The sequence below is a fragment of the Aricia agestis genome, chromosome 6 (assembly GCF_905147365.1).
Source record: "Aricia agestis chromosome 6, ilAriAges1.1, whole genome shotgun sequence".
In the NCBI taxonomy this organism is placed as follows: domain Eukaryota; kingdom Metazoa; phylum Arthropoda; class Insecta; order Lepidoptera; family Lycaenidae; genus Aricia; species Aricia agestis.
Genome location: NC_056411.1, coordinates 11,335,102 through 11,342,637, shown reverse-complemented (window position 1 = coordinate 11,342,637; position 7,536 = coordinate 11,335,102).

The window sequence follows — 7,536 nt, the reverse complement described above, 5'->3', positions numbered from 1 at the left end:
TACGAGCCATACTATTGAAACTTGGTAAGTAGATGTAATCTGTTAACCGCTTTAAGATTTTGATACAAAAATTGAAAAATTATTAAAAATTTTAGGGGTCGTAGATACAACTGAAACAAAAAAAAAATTCACCTAACCTATGCGTGTGGGGTATCTATGGATAGGTCTTCAAAAATCATATTGAGGTTTCTAAAATCATTTTTTTCTAACTTGAATAGTTTGCGAGAGAGACTCTTCCAAAGTGGTAAAATGTGTGTCCCCCCCTTCTAAAGTTAAGTATCATGATAACTCTAAAAAAAATTTATGATGTACATTATTAATTTAGAGATGTGCCGACTAGTCGGTAAAGCCAGTTATCCGGCCACTTTTGTAGTCGGCGACTAGTCGGCGAATAGTCGGCAAAAAGCGCCGACTATTCGGCTTTTTATTATATTACGATTATTGATATAACATTTAAGAAAAACCTTTTACATTTAAGAAATTAAGTGAATTGTTTCTGAAATTACTTGCTTGTAAATAAATATCTATGACTTTTATTAAATAACAACATAATATCTTCTTCATTCTAAAGATTTATAATAAAAAAATACGTGTGGCACTCGAGGATTGCCGCGGTAAAGCTTTATATCATAACTAAAACACGATCAACTGCCTTCGCTTATCAGGAAGCGGTGAAACAGGCCCTAACTATATTATCTACTTAACATGAATTTCAAGTTCTTGTAATACAGCCTGGAAACAGGCAGACGAACAGGCAGCGATGTGTAAGTAATTATTGAGACCTAAAAATAGTTACTTTAGAAGAAATTCGAGGGAAAGTTCTTATTTTTCTCATTTTTCTTAAGGACTTATTTCCGTTAAAACATCAGCCTCTGCTGAGTTTGCTTTCGACATTTCATTAGTACATAATATTTTTAATTCAAAAATAATTCTCTTAACAAGTTAAGATCATGTAGCTAGTCTAATAATTTAGGTTTGAAAATGTTTTTTCGAGAAAATTAAAACGTTTACAAAAAGTTTTGAAAAATATTTGCAAGAGCCTTGCTTTTTGCAAGACCAAGACTAGGCATGCAAGACCAAGACCAGACAGATTTGAGCAAGAACAAGACCAAGACTGCACAAGCAAGACCAAGACCAAGACCAAGACTGGTCGAGTCTTGGTCTTGGTCTTGCTTTGCTCATCACTTTACTTGGATGGCCAGGGATTACTAAGCGGCAAACAGTACGGGTTCCGTAAGGGTCGCTCGGCTGGTGATCTCTTGGCGTACCAAACTTATAGTTGGGCTCAGGTAATTCAGTCGAAGGGCGAGGCATTAGCTGTTAGTTCGGACATTGCGAAGGCCTTTGATCGGGTTTGACATAAAGCGCGATGATAAAACAGGTGATGCCCTATATATTGGCTCCCCGCATATTTCTCGGCTAAATGTCATTGAGAGCCGAAACGAACTTGTGTCTTAAATAGAAAATTCATTAGAGAAATGGGGTAGACGTAACTCAACCCTGCCAAGAAGTCTGCGCGTTCACCACTAAAAATCCCATCAATGGTCGTATATCCTCGTTTTGAGGGCACCTCTGTAACAATCTGAGATACTTGGCGTAAACATATCAAGCGAAGTCCAGTTTCGATATCATCTCGAGTCTAGAGGGTAAAGCCAAGTTAGCCACGAAGAAGCTTGGTGTTCTTAACAGAGCGAGAGAGTATTTCTGTCCAGACCAACGCCTACAGGCTACAACTCTATAAGGCGCAGGTTCGGCCTCATACAGAATACTGTTCTCATTTCTGGGCAGGGGCGCCAAAATACCAACTACTCCCTCTGGATCGTATCCAACGAAGGGTTGCTCGAATTGTTGACTGCCATAATGTTTCAAACAGGCTGGACCCCTTGGAATTATGCCGAGATGTAACTTCACTCTGCGCCCTCTATCGGTTGTATCACGGGGAGTGCTCTGAGGAATTATTCGGAATCATACCTCCTGCAACCTTTCGCCATCGCTCCACGCAAAAATCACCTTGATGAGTGGCAGTATTTCACCGTGCGTTTTTCGCGTAACTTTCTGCCGCGCACTGTAAAACTCGGGAACGAACTGTCACCAGCAATATTTCCAGACCTAAACGACCTCCAAACCTTCAAGAAGGGAGCATATTCCCTCTTAAAAGGCCGGCAACGCACCTTCAGCTCTTCTGATGTTGCGAGTATCCATTGGCGACGGTAGTTGCTATTTTTATGGCGATAAATAACTAATAAGCCTCTGACTCTAATTCCCAAGGCAGGTTAATTTTTAATTCAAGGTCCATGATCATTTAAACCTATACGCCACTGCAGTCAAGTTGCGGTCGTACCTATGTCCTTGAAATAGCATTAGCATACTGACTAGCGTTTTCAGTACTTCATTAACCCTAATGACCCTAATACAAATTGTTTAGTTTTAGTGTTATTATTTCTTTCATCCATCTTTTTTTTCAGCATTTTTATTTTCATATTATATCCCACTTAATAGTTTTGATGTATAAAAATTTTAGGCTATGATCTAAACCAGTCTTTCTCAAAGTGGACGATAACGCCCTCTTGTGGGTGCTGAAGGTTAGACCTACAGCGCCCACAAGGGGGGCGGTGTGGGCCACAGAAAAAATGGGGGCGTTATGTAGATGCTTAGGGGGTGATTTATTTCATCTGGATGCCTTTTAAAATGAAACAATGGGGGCGCTAAAACATAATTTGTTCTCAAAGTGGGCAGTAGACAAAATAAGTTTTGGAACCCCTAATCTAAGCTGTCTTATACACTCTGCTATTTCTTGCAAAGAAAGTTGAAAAAAAAATCGGCTAAGTGCGAGTCGGACTCGCGCACGAAAGGTTCCGTACCATTATAAAGCAAAATTATAACAAAATTTGTATTTTTTATATGGGAACCCCCCTTAATTTTTTATTTTATTTCAATATTTTATTAAATATTAAAGTACACATATAACTAAGGCACCATTTGTACCAGGCTAATTTTTGCATTCTGGGCTGCATTTGGGAAGATCCGAAATATCTTTGAATCGTCGATCCCACTATCCCTTAAGTCCAGGGTTTTTAATCAATGCGTTCTACCGGTAATGACATACGGAGCTGAAACGTGGACACTCACCGGAGGACTAGTTCACAAGTTTAAGGTTGCTCTGCGTGATATGGAAAGAGCTATGTTGAGAGTATCTCTGGTAGACAAAATTCCTAATATAGTCATTCGCCAGAGAACTAAAGTCACCGACATCGCTCATAGAATTATTATTATTACACGCTGAAGTGGAAGTGGGCTGGTCATGTCTGCAGACGGTAAGACGGTAGATGGAACAGACAAGTGTTAGAGTGGAGACCACGCTTAGGCAAACGTAGTGTAGGACGTCCCGCAGCACGGTGGACCGACGATTTGAAGAAAGTGGCTGGCAGCGGATGGATGAGGGCTGCCCAAGATCGGGATGGTTGGCGCTCATTGGGGGAGGCCTACGTTCAGCAGTGGACGGCAATAGGCTGACGATGATGAATTTTTGCATAGCTAATCATCGTCGAGAATCATGATGCCATACTTTTCCGACAGGTCCCAATGGCCGCCATACCACTGCAAAGGTGTAACTTTTTTTTTCGCCAAACGCAGTACCAGTATTGCATTCGAATTTTTGGAAAGTATTTGACAAAATGTGACGTTTATTATTTTTCCCATACTTCTAGTAGGGGGAAAAGTGCTACCATACTTGAATTACTTATTTTTTGACACGTTTTGAAAATACGGGTATAAAATACGTAAAATCATTTTTACATCATGGCATCAATGTATTCTCGTCATTTGGATGCAATTGTACCTAAAAAAAAATATTACATATTGTAACCATGGGGCTGGGACTGTCGGACTTGAGCAAAAAAGTGATAAAAATTGGACGATTTGTACCGTATGGCATTTGGATTTTTGGAAATTATACGATACAATGTGACCATTATTATATTTGCCATACTTGTAGTAGAAGGAAAAAGTGGTGCCATACTAGTACAAATCGTTCGAATTACGAATAAAATCTTAGATTTTTGAAAAAAATATTATTCACATTCGCTACCTCCCACAGGTATGGCATTATCAGACTCCTATTTATGTCTTATGATCATACAGGGAACTGTTAAAAAAAGTTTCAGGGTGGTACAAATCGTTTGGCGAAAAAAAATATTACACCTTTGCAGTGGTATGGCAGCCATTGGGACCTGTCGGAAAAGTATGGCAAGGTGATTTTCGTGAATGCCTACTCGACGATGATTAGGTATGCAAAAATTTGCCTGGTACAAATGGTTCAATTTTTTTTATTAAAATTAACGTATTCGCGTCGGTATGGCGGGCTGTAAGCCGCACCCGACAAGTATGGCATTACGTTTTCGCCTACTTATTTTTTATCGACTAAGTATCTGAAAATACAAGCATTTTTGTGGAACAAATCGTTCGACACTCGTTATTTAAATAAATAAATAAATAATATCTATGGACGCTTCACACCACGTCAGTCTGGCCCCGTGCTAAGTACCTAAAGGACTTGTGTTACAGCTACCAGACAACGGAAATATATTTAATACTTTTATACTATACATATATTTAAGATTTTTATTATATCATACACATATTTAATACACATCCAGACCCGGGAACATTGAAAACTTTTTGTTCCGTCGGCGGGATTCGAACCCGCGACCTCCGGCTTGAGCTACCGACGCGCTCACCACTGAGCCACAGAGGTCGTCGAGGTATATATCCTCGACACGTTCGATTAACGCTCTCGATTTGGGCTGCCAGTGCGAGCGACCATCATTTTCCTTTTTGCCTTTACGTAATAATTATACCCCTGTAGAACCGCCAGCCTGGTACAAATGACTAAGAATTTTGTGTCAGTATCTCCAGGCCTAATAGATATTCAATTGCTACGCGGCTGCCGCGCGCCGGTGGCCGCTTGGGGCTTGATGCGTAGGGGTAGGCCTTTCTCACTCCGCGTGTAGGCATCGAAAACATGCCACTGCGCAGTGGATATTAATTTAGTAGGGCGCGCAGTAGCGCGAGCTAGCAGCGACCGACATACATAATATATTCGCGTTTTGTTCTGTTTTCAACAATTTTTTCGAAAAAGTTATTTTCATACAGTATTTTAATTTTTGAATGTGAACATAATATAAAGAAATATCATTTTTTTCATCTTATTTTGTTAATAACAATTGCAATTTGATACCTGCACCAAAATCCTTCAAAAACATTTTTCTAGAGGTGATTCCGTATCGAATGAGCCATCGCTGATATATTTTTAGGACCTTTATCTCTATTTTCCACGTTTTTGAACTTGTCGACTAGACAGTTTCGTTTGCAAACGGTTGTTTACGGACTTGATTCTTGCAGCTTTACGTTTTTGACTCTGCTTCCAGAATTTTTTTGGGATACGAAATATCCGAATTTTTATTTCTCGAAAATCCGGATTTTCGTTTTTTTTTCGGTTTTTCAATTAGTAGATATAATAAAATTATGAAAAATAAGCTTTTACGTAATATGAAATTAATTAAAATGTATCTGACAGATAAAATCAAATATTTTGTTTAAAGGCGCTTTCACAAAATTTCTTGTTAAACACATACCTCAGTCAGTACTTCGTATGTCTAACAATCCATTGTGTATTTATTTGGTGGTTGTCATCATATTTATATTTTACAGTACCTGGATGACCGAGCTTTGCTCGGTATTATAGCAAACACTCATTGACTTCGTGTTACTTAACAACGCCATCTGCTTGTCGTTAAAACAATTAGTTGCTCGCAAAATAGTATTATTATTCGCCAATAGATGTCAGGAAGAGTCATATTTTTCAGTTTATCGATTATCGATAAAAGACGAATAAAAATACATTTTCTGAAAATGATTCCTAGCTAGATCGATTTATCGCCCCCGAAACCCCATAGATACTAAATTTCATGAAAATCGTTGGAGCCGATTCCGAGATTCCAATTATATATCTTATATCTTTAAACGAGCAATTCTTGTATATATATATATATATATATATATATATATATATATATATATATATATATATATATATATATATATATATATATATATATATATATAATAACATATATATTTTATACACATCCAAGACCCAGGAACATTGAAAACTTTTTTCCGTCGGCGGGATTCGAACCCGCGACCCCCGGCTTGAGCTACCAACTCGCTCACCAACTGAGCCACATGCATATTGTGGCTCAGTTGGTGTCAATAAAAGGGTCAATTGAGAAATTTACTATTACTATTTATTAGAAAACGTTTTTAGTATTGAATAAAATGTTTTTCATTAAAATCTTCTGTTTTTGATTACCTTGAAATAATAATTAGAATTACCAATTTGCCAATGCTGATTTGTAAGTCTATTTAATTAAGGAAAACAATAAGAGTTTGTAATGTAATATAAGTAATGTTAATTTAAAGTTTAAATAATTGTTTTAAGTTATTTATTTCGTACAATAGTCGATACCAGATAATGTTATTTTCTCTAATTGAAAATCGCTAAGACAAAAATAATAATATATTGAAGATGATTTTGCATTTTTAAAATGAGGATGATATAACCGATTTTGCACTTTTAAAATGAGGATGATAACCGATGCCCTGAGCGTTTATTATTAGCTGCGGTCATTTCTGACCCCAGGAACGTTAGAGTAAAAAAGCCATACCTGGAATATTTTAATTATTTTTTTAAAAAATATGCCAGTTATAAGTAAATTGGAGCAAATTATTAAAAGTCATAAAATATCAAACTTTTTGAGCGCTTACTTTCTCAGAAAATTCTATTTTATCTGAAAATGGGTCAAAATTGACCCGATTACCGTATGAAGGTTAAGAGGTGGTACCATCTCAAGTTACATTTTTCGATTCTGTAGATTGTTTTACACGCTTTTATATAACTCACTACTCAGTACTTTATCTATGCAGTGACGTAACCTTAAACCTATCAATGTCAATAATTAATTATAGTTTATTATGGGTAAAGTTGTGTAATGGGGGGCTAAATAAGCTTTAACATTTGGCATAAATAAAGTTTAAATTAAAATAATGAAATATTATGTGTACACTGCGCAGCTGTTTTTAAGTATTTTGGTACTAGGGTTTTAAAAGCTTTTAAATTTGACTACAAATTTGACAACAATTTTGTTGACACCGCGCGCTATTTAAACTGAAGTCCACGCGAAGTCGCGGGCAACAGCTACCTAGTAAGACGTAATAAGTATATTATAATCATTATTATGTGAAAATGTTATTACCGTTTTTGAGATACAGTCTGGTGGCAGACAGTCATAGAAGTCCCGTTTTAACTATTTGGGAGCAGAACCCAAAAGATGCAGTGAACGGGTTGAGTGCGCGTAGTAATTAATGATAATTGCCGTATCACGCATAACTAAGTCTGATAGTATATAAGGTCGATTAAAAATTCATTTATTTCATTTCTTATTCTAAATTAAGTGGTGTCGCAATTGAAAGTAGTGG